This window comes from Lactuca sativa, chromosome 4 (assembly GCF_002870075.4).
Source record: "Lactuca sativa cultivar Salinas chromosome 4, Lsat_Salinas_v11, whole genome shotgun sequence".
NCBI lineage: Eukaryota > Viridiplantae > Streptophyta > Magnoliopsida > Asterales > Asteraceae > Lactuca > Lactuca sativa.
Window position 1 is genome coordinate 297,774,410 of NC_056626.2, and position 10,485 is coordinate 297,784,894.

At 36.0% G+C, this 10,485-nt stretch overlaps 1 long non-coding RNA gene across 1 annotated transcript; it reads right to left on the reverse strand.

The window, feature by feature from the left end:
* Positions 1 to 2,719: 2,719 nt before the first annotated feature.
* LOC128133923 (uncharacterized) lies at positions 2,720 to 4,617 on the reverse strand. The gene is made up of 4 exons (XR_008232236.1): positions 4,438 to 4,617; positions 4,178 to 4,247; positions 3,227 to 3,292; positions 2,720 to 2,942 (listed from the first exon to the last, which is right to left on the reverse strand). It is a non-coding gene; the product is annotated as an uncharacterized LOC128133923 (long non-coding RNA).
* Between the last annotated feature and the right edge of the window lie 5,868 nt (positions 4,618 to 10,485).

A 10,485-nucleotide genomic window follows, 5' to 3' on the forward strand; every position in this document is an offset into this window, starting at 1 on the left:
TTTAATATAATAGTGTGAATATTTCCTTAGTGTAACTTTTTATTTTAATTTTAATTTTAATGAGGAAGTATTATAAAACTTACAAAAAACTAGAAACAAACAGTTACAAAGGTATAAGCAATAAAGGGTTTTGTAGCCAAGAAACCCAACTAACTTTTAGTTTGATATTCCTTTGAACAAACAGATTAAACGAATACAAAACACTTCTATCAAAAATTGATTCCCTACAAAAATCTTTAGTGTTGGAATACAGTGCCCATAGCCACAACTCGTATATAATATTACTATTAATGGCAGTGTCCTTTTGGGTATAAGAACAAAATTGAACAATTAATGACACAAGAGAATTATAAGAATCTAGTTTGTTAATTAATTAAGTGTATAATTAATTAATGGAAACTTGTAGATTATCAAGGGATTAAGTGAAAAGATTTGAAAGTCAAATCTTTTGGATAATTACTTGTCTTATATATAAATACTAGATAATGAAAGATCTTTATGGTCAAGAACCATTATGAAATAATATTTTCTAATAACATATGATTCTATAGGGTTACACCTTATAGCAGGTAAACACTAATTGGTTATTTATTAAGTAATATGATTATTAATAAAACAAATCAACACTTGTACTTAATTGGGGAATTATTGTTTTGTGAAAAATAATAATTAGAGAGAGTATAACTAGTTACATTTAATCACATAGTATGATTTAAATGTCACATTCAACATTATGGACTTATAGAAGACCACTAGTATATATTGTGTACATTATAATAATAGTATGAAAGTGCTAGTAACTACATCCCTTTTTCTCTATATAGAACCGTCCATATAAGGACAAGTATGGAAGGTTTATTTGCTTTAACTTTCACTTACAATTTATGGGTTACTTTCAAGTCATGATTTCATTAAATGAAAGCATGAGATTTCATTTACATGTGTGAGTTTAAGAGAGAGAGAGAGAGAGAGAGAGAGAGAGAGAGAGAGAGAGAACTTGCTAGTTTTTGTTCTTTCTTTTTTCATGAAAGTCGAGAGCTCCTTGGCCCTCCCCTATCTTCCCTCTAGCAAATAGTTTGTGTAGTTTTTAGGTATTTTAGTTGCTTCTCTTTTGAGGACTTATTTTATACAAGTCTTAGAGGCTTAAGAATAACTACATACAAGTGAAAGACTAGCATACATTGGTGGTTTGGTGGATACACATTGAGAGATTCTTTTTTGAATTTTTTCCATCTTCATCAACATTCTAGCATCCCCTTTAGGATTTAAATGACTACAAAGGTTGTTATACTTTTACTTCCTCTATGGTTGTTTTCTTTCCAATTTCGAAAGTAGATTCTTTGGTGGGTATAAACTAGTATTTTTATTCAAATTTATAAAAGTCTTCCATTGCTAATCTTGTGTTTTTGAAACAATTCTTGAATAAAAAGAAAACAATTGGTATGAGAGTATCTTTTAAGATTGATTAGAATTTATGATTATTTGGATAACTTTATTTTTTATGACAACTTTATAAATTTTATTTTATGCGACAAAAATTTAAATGCATATTTTTTCATTTAAAGTTGTCTTGGAAAAATAAAGGTTGTTTTATGTGAATTTATTTTAGAGTGCATAAACAAGCCATGGACTTTATTGTGTTGTCTGTGATGATTCATTAAAATTGTTGTAATATTCTTTTATTCATATGGTATGTAATAATAAACAACTAGTTTTCATATTTACTATTTTGTAAGTAATAGATCAGCGTTCGACTAGTTTATTTTATATAAAATGTAAAAAGATGAAGATGATGACCATTTTGAAGATCTATGGTGGTACCCACGGATTTATATGAGTTCTATAAACGTGTATAACTTTTATAAAATTTCTACAAAGTATATTGTCAAAGAAAATGGGAGCATGAAGAACAACATGAAGATTTTGGTCAATTTTGAGCCTTAGCAAAAGGACTTAACTCTTTTATGTTAGACTCATGGCTTGTTTTGTGCTAGTATGCATGCTTATATTGTTTATTTAAATGTTGTTATTATGTGTGGTTGAAAAATAAGTTATCACATGCTCAAATAATATTTTGGTCAAAATAATTATCACATGGAGTTTGGTTTTTCAAAGTTTAAAATGTGAACATAAGATGTAACAAGGTATGGTTTTAAAATAAAAATATTTTTTTTATTAAAACCTTAATAATGACAAATTTTGAAATAATAAATTATAAGTCTAAAGATGGTTTTTTAGTAAAAATTTAACAAACTAATTTTGTAACCAAATTAGTTAGTGTGGTGTGATGTTAAATATCTTGAAATATGCCAAAGATCTTGCTCGTGCCCAAGATCTTGGGTAGAAAACTAAAATGTTCAGAAAAGTGTTTAATGAAAATGTAATGTTTCGTAATATGAAAAAGTGTATCTTTGGGACAAAGATAGTTATAAAGTGATTAATAAGTGAATATGCATAATAGAGCTTTAAGAAACTCAAAAAAGAAACCAAGATACCACAAAGTATCTTGACAATTTTGAAAAAATAAGTTAACAACCAAGAAAAAAACTGAAACAAGGGTTTGACGATCAAACAATAGTAAGAAAATCAAAATAAATGTAAGAACACAAAGAATTATGAGGAAAGCCCTTAATGCTTTTGGATCTCCGACATAACACCTCAGGATGTGATAAAGTCACATGCCTTAGAACTTATATTAAATTGTAAATAAATGATACAAGTACTAGCTGATATTGGAAAGAATGTATTTGTGCTCGGGTGTCGAGATGTAACATCCATAAAATCCATGAAAATTTAAAGTTTTAAAATCTAACCAAAACATAAATCGTTTACAACATAGTTTTCAAAACATGTTCCATATCAGAGTTTTCCCAAAATCATAAGTCCAAAACATGATGATGTGTATGGTCACGCCTTCGTCTTCCCGCGATCCTCTAAACTACCTGAAACATAACCCAGAACTATAAGCCAACACTTAGTGAGGTTTCCCCCAAATTACCAACACACAATATGTGATATCCCCAAAATCACGGCCAGAAAAGACCGATTTTGTTTATGCTTTATAAAAATCAGAGTACTTCATTTTATAAAAATGTTGCGGAATTTGTTCCCAGAAAAACACGATAAATACGTTATTAAAACATTTTCAAAGAAACGTATTTATTTCATTTTAAAACGTTTGGGATGTCATTGTTAATACAGAAACATAAGCATAAACAGAACTTACAATTATTTACACTAGTGATCTACATCTCTTTAAATCTCTCTGTGTAATGTCACTTCATATCGTCACCTGTGATGTAAATAAACTGAGTGGGTCAGGTTGGGAAACCTGGTGCGTACATAGGGTTTTCAACCCACAATAATATAGTTATTATGTTTAAACAATCAAACAATCAACCCAATTACCCATCCCCGTTATCTTCTTTTAGTCTTCCCTAAAGATATTATCTCAAGGGTCATCTCTTATATCATATTTACTTTTCATCTCCTTACATCGTATTTCCTTATATGATTGTTCTTACGAACTTTACCTAAGGATCATCGCCTACATTGCATAGACAATACTAATCCGGGGATTACTCCCTTAATATGTGTCTAGCAAGAGTTAGGGTATCATCGCATGATTACGCAACCACAACATCGCCTGGACTTGTAAATCATGATAAGGGTTAGTCTATCATCGCATGAATACGTAGCCACAACATCGCTTGGACTCGTACTTCATAATAAGGGTTAGACTATCATCGCATGAATACGTAGTTACAACATCGCCTGAACTCGTAATTCATCACCTACAGGTTGCTAGCCTGCTGGTGTTTCCACGGGGTTGTCTATAATAGTCCATGGTCGCCATCTATACTCTGGTAGATGACTACATCTCCAAATTGTCGGACAAGGTTGTAGTATCCTACATCACCAATTCATAGTCACCTATCTATCATCACCTATCTCTCATTATTTTATTTCATCACTCACCAACTATTTCATCTACCCATGTTTTATCCCAACATATTTGTAGATATAAAATAAATATACAGTTTAAATCATTTAAAACATGTATAAATCATTCATCCAGCATAGACAACAAGTATTCAAACAATATGCACACATAGCACGTAATTTATATTAAAATACTTCATATCTATGTGTAAGATGAAAGTAACTATGCACTCACCTGAGTTGGTGGTGACTCAGCACTCGGACAGCGCTTCGATACTCTCAAAACGATATTCCTTTGATAAAACCTAGTATCGATACCACTAGGGTTTAGTTTAACGATAACCGCGACAAATTAATTAGTCCGAGTATTATTAAGCGTTAATAATACTCGATATAACTCATATTAATAGCCCAAATAATTATTTTAAGGACCTAATAACATTCCTATAATTATTTGAAAGCTATATTAAAATTGCGTAAGCGTAGCACACTTACAGCGAATTTTTATTAAAAACCGGGCTTTGCTGGAGCAGCGTTTCCAAGCCGAAAGCTTTTCTTCTCGGAGCCGTCGGGCGCTCCGGGGCTTTCTTCTCGTGCTAGGGAGGTTCCGTAGACTTGGGAGGGGTTTAGGGAGGCTAGAGAGAAGTTAGAGAGAGAAAGAGAGGCTTATGGTGTGAAGAAAATATGAGGAGTTCACCCTTGTATTTATAGGAGTTTTATAGTAAAGTAGTCTCTAAGCTTCGTCCATAACTTTCGCATACGAGTTCCGTTTTTGTCTGTCTTTTTACCGTTGAGTTCCTATTAATGAGATCTTCAACTTTCATTTAGACCTCATTGGCTAATTCTCATTCTATCTCGGATTTACAAAACTGTATCGAATTCGCCGCGCTCGAAAAGTAGGGACTAAGCTTCGTCCATAACTTTCGCATACGAGTTCCGTTTTTGTCTGTCTTTTTACCGTTGAGTTCCTATTAATGAGATCTTCAACTCTCATTTAGACCTCGTTGGCTAATTCTCATTCTATCTCGGATTTACAAAACTGTATCGAATTCGCCGCGCTCGAAAAGTAGGGACTAAACTTCGTCCATAACTTTCGCATACGAGTTCCGTTTTTGTCTGTCTTTTTACCGTTGAGTTCCTATTAATGAGATATTCAACTTTCATTTAGACCTCGTTGGCTAATTCTCATTCTATCTCGGATTTACAAAACTGTATCGAATTCGCCGCGCTCGAAAAGTAGGGACTAAGCTTCATCCATAACTTTCGCATACGAGTTCCGTTTTTGTCTGTCTTTTTACCGTTGAGTTCCTATTAATGAGATCTTCAACTCTCATTTAGACCTCGTTGGCTAATTCTCATTCTATCTCGTATTTACAAAACTGTATCGAATTCGCCGCGCTCGAAAAGTAGGGACTAAGCTTCGTCCATAACTTTTGCATACGAGCTCTATTATCGACGTTCTTTATATCCACGCGTTGGTATTTATGAGTACTACAACTTTCATTTAGATCCCGTCGGCTAAAAATCGACCGATCTAAAATTCAGATTTCGGGCTGTGCACTACTATGCTAAATCTTAGAAAAATCATAACTTCCTCATACGAAGTCAGATTTGGGCGTTCTTTTTATCGATGTTCTTAGTTTAACATATTCTACGACTTTCGTTTAGATCGCTAAGGCTAAATCTCGCTCTATCGTAAATTCACTATTTACGCTTCCCGGTATCGTGCCGGTTCCGTCGCGAAACTTCAACGGGTCATAACTTCTTCATTATAACTCGGATTTCGGCGTTCTTTATATGTACGAAAACCTTGTAACATACTCTACAACTTGGTTAAGATTATTTATTCTAAATAATCTTTTGTCGAAAAGTCGTTTTCGACCCCTAATGCCTCTAATTTGACTAGCCCGGATTTGCGGGCGTTACAATTATATTCCCCTTAGGATGATTACGTCCCGGAATCATCAACGAAACAGGGTCGTATAATGACTCCATACATCATCTCTTCATCCTAGGTAATAATTATAACTTCTACATTCCTTCAATTCTATCTCTTAAACTCATTGACTGTAAGAGTACTCGATCGTGCACCTGCTCTCTACCTCAGGTTAGACTCCAAATTATGACCTTCAAGTCACAATCTCGATCCTTCCTGGATATGGACTTGAGATTAGTTCTTTTATTACTACTATAGATCGATGTGTCATATTCTAATGACCTGTCATCGTATGTTGCAACACTTAGACTTAGGTCTCCTAGAGTTAAATTCTAAAACAGACTATGCCTTCCTTCATGTTCTAATGTGATATAATCACACTTTAACATTAGGCATTTCTATCCACCAACTTCTTTAACAACGAGTGCGATACTTCTATTGATCGCTTTGATTTCAACCGTTTGGTTTAAGTCGGACGCTACATCAAACTTGGTTCTCTGAACCACACAACATACTCATCGTAGTCGGACTAGATTCGATATGACCACTAGGGTCGGAATATCAACAATCTTCTTAGTCATTACCGAAACGATGGTAACAACACACTTGAATAAAACAAAATCAATTACTAGCTTCTTGGTAACCTTGTGACTTTCCCTGATCCAAGTGTGAGTCTTGTGCTTCCGGTAGTATAGGCCTCTACTACCATTCACACCTACTCATACTCGTCCCAAGTATTGTCTCGCAGTTTCCCAAGTCACCATGCAGCGAATCAACTTAACACATCAGATAACGAAACAAAGGTTTTATATTATTTCTTGAAATGATTACATAGGTGTTCAAGTTCACCCTAGGCTATGCCTCTAATAGGCTACATCATACAATACTATGGCTACTGCATAACTTGATCTTCGGATATGAAGTCCTCATCCTTGATTCCTCGCACGGTTTTCTGCTTCGTCGAGGATCATGTGAAATGCCCTTGGTTTCGGCGGTGCATTTGGTCTTGCAGCTTCGTTTTTCTTTGGACAGTTCTTTGAAATATGCCCATCATTTCCACATTCGTAGCACTTCTTGTTTTCGAATGTACAATCTCTGGAATAGTGACCGGTCCTACCACACTTATAGCACGTCACTTCACCATCGCATCTTCCGAAGTGTTTCTTCTTGCACTTCTCACACCACTTGGCTTCATTCCTTCGGTCGTCCAGGTTAGACTTCGAGAACTTTCCCTTATTATCAGGTCTTGAGGATCCTTCCGACTTCCTCTTCTCACCAACTTCAACTTTCTCCAGACCCTTTTCCCTTATTTGGGTCTCAACATTCTTGGCTGCCCAGATGGCGGCTTTCAAAGTGGTTGCTTGTTTGACCATTGGACCAAAGTCTGCTGGTAATCCATGGGCAAACTTATTGACCTTGGAGAGTTCAGTTGGAACTAGATAAGGAACAAGCTTCATTTTCTCCGTAAAACTTGCAGCATACTTGATGACACTCATCTTTCCCTTCTTTAGATTCTGAAACTCGTTGTTGATTTCCAGAAGATCCTGTTCAGAGTAGTACTGCATTTTTGGCTGCACCAGAAAATCCTCCCATGACATCTTGTTCGCTTCTCCTTTGGGCATCGAATCAGCTAGTAGCTTCCACCAGCTTAGTACTCCAGATTTCAACAGAGGAACCGCGAGAGCGGTCTTTTGCCTGTTGCTACACTCACAACTCTCAAACATCGTCTCCATCTCGGAGATCCAGTTTATGACTTCCACCGGCGTCGGGCTTCCAGATAGACTCGGTGGTTTGGACGCCATGAAATCCTTGTATTTGCATCCACGTCCATCATTTCCTCCATCCTGGTGGTTTTGCTTAACCATTGGTGGGTTGGCTTGACCAACAGTCCCACTGTAGTTTCCTTCCTTAGTCTGCCCCTCGTTCAACTCGGGCCGTTCGATCTGAATGGTCGCTTCCTCTCGATTTTGCTGGAGCAAACGCCTGGTTTCCTCCATTTGACAATCCAACATCGCTTGGATCATCCCTTGCACTCCGGCCATTGTGACTGGCTCAGCAGTGGCTTCCATCACCGGTATTTGCTCAATCACTGGGGGTTGGTTTCTGTTCCAATTTGCATTTACGTTTCCACTACGGGCTCTTACCATCTTGATCTATACACCTAATGAGGTGAATCTAGACCTTTACTTAGGATTGACGTTTAAATCATCCTTATCACTCCGAAACGTTTACATGCTAGTTCTAATATCGTAGTCGTACGTTTAGAATCCTAAACACATAAGGTTTCCAGATCCGGTCGGCAACAGACCATAGATCCGATCAAACTACAGCATAACAAATCATTTAGCACATAAAAGCAATTTAGGCATCATTCCTAAAATAAGCTAGTGCTCACACCTCACAATCATCGCTTAGCATTCTAAGATTAAGTCTAGAAATAAATCCATATTCCTAGTTCGCTTAAACTAATGCTCTGATACCAACTGTGACATCCCCAAAATCACGGCCAGAAAAGTCCGATTTTGTTTATGCTTTATAAAAATCAGAGTACTTCATTTTATAAAAATGTTGCGGAATTTGTTCCCAGAAAAACACGATAAATACGTTATTAAAACATTTTCGAAGAAACGTATTTATTTCATTTTAAAACGTTTGGGATGTCATTGTTAATACAGAAACATAAACATAAACAGAACTTACAATTATTTACACTAGTGATCTAAATCTCTTTAAATCTCTCAGTGTAATGTCACTTCATATCGTCACCTGTGATGTAAATAAACTGAGTGGGTCAGGTTGGGAAACCTGGTGAGTACATAGGGTTTTCAACCCACAATAATATAGTTATTATGTTTAAACAATCAAACAATCAACCCAATTACCCATCCCCGTTATCTTCTTTTAGTCTTCCCTAAAGATATTATCTCAAGGGTCATCTCTTATATCATATTTACTTTTCATCTCCTTACATCGTATTTCCTTATATGATTGTTCTTACGAACTTTACCTAAGGATCATCGCCTACATTGCATAGACAATACTAATCCGGGGATTACTCCCTCAATATGTGTCTAGCAAGAGTTAGGGTATCATCGCATGATTACGCAGCCACAACATCGCCTGGACTTGTAAATCATGATAAGGGTTAGTCTATCATCGCATGAATACGTAGCCACAACATCGCCTGGACTCGTACTTCATAATAAGGGTTAGACTATCATCGCATGAATACGTAGTTACAACATCGCCTGAACTCGTAATTCATCACCTACAGGTTGCTAGCCTGCTGGTGTTTCCACGGGGTTGTCTATAATGGTCCGTGGTCGCCATCTATACTCTGGTAGATGACTACATCTCCAAATTGTCGGACAAGGTTGTAGTATCCTACATCACCAATTCATAGTCACCTATCTATCATCACCTATCTCTCATTATTTTATTTCATCACTCACCAACTATTTCATCTACCCATGTTTTATCCCAACATATTTGTAGATATAAAATAAATATACAGTTTAAATCATTTAAAACATGTATAAATCATTCATCCAGCATAGACAACAAGTATTCAAACAATATGCACACATAGCACGTAATTTATATTAAAATACTTCATATCTATGTGTAAGATGAAAGTAACTATGCACTCACCTGAGTTGGTGGTGACTCAGCACTCGGACAGCGCTTCGATACTCTCAAAACGATATTCCTTTGATAAAACCTAGTATCGATACCACTAGGGTTTAGTTTAACGATAACCGCGACAAATTAATTAGTCCGAGTATTATTAAGCGTTAATAATACTCGATATAACTCATAATAATAGCCCAAATAATTATTTTAAGGACCTAATAACATTCCTATAATTATTTGAAAGCTATATTAAAATTGCGTAAGCGTAGCACACTTACAGCGAATTTTTATTAAAAACCGGGCTTTGCTGGAGCAGCGTTTCCAAGCCGAAAGCTTTTCTTCTCGGAGCCGTCGGGCGCTCCGGGGCTTTCTTCTCGTGCTAGGGAGGTTCCGTAGACTTGGGAGGGGTTTAGGGAGGCTAGAGAGAAGTTAGAGAGAGAAAGAGAGGCTTATGGTGTGAAGAAAATATGAGGAGTTCACCCTTGTATTTATAGGAGTTTTATAGTAAAGTAGTTTCTAAGCTTCGTCCATAACTTTCGCATACGAGTTCCGTTTTTGTCTGTCTTTTTACCGTTGAGTTCCTATTAATGAGATCTTCAACTTTCATTTAGACCTCGTTGGCTAATTCTCATTCTATCTCGGATTTACAAAACTGTATCGAATTCGCCGCGCTCGAAAAGTAGGGACTAAGCTTCGTCCATAACTTTCGCATACGAGTTCCGTTTTTGTCTGTCTTTTTACCGTTGAGTTCCTATTAATGAGATCTTGAACTTTCATTTAGACCTCGTTGGCTAATTCTCATTCTATCTCGGATTTACAAAACTGTATCGAATTCGCCGCGCTCGAAAAGTAGGGACTAAGCTTCGTCCATAACTTTCGCATACGAGTTCCGTTTTTGTCTGTCTTTTTACCGTTGAGTTCCTATTAATGAGATCTTCAACTCTCATTTAGACCTCGTTGGCTAATTCTCATTC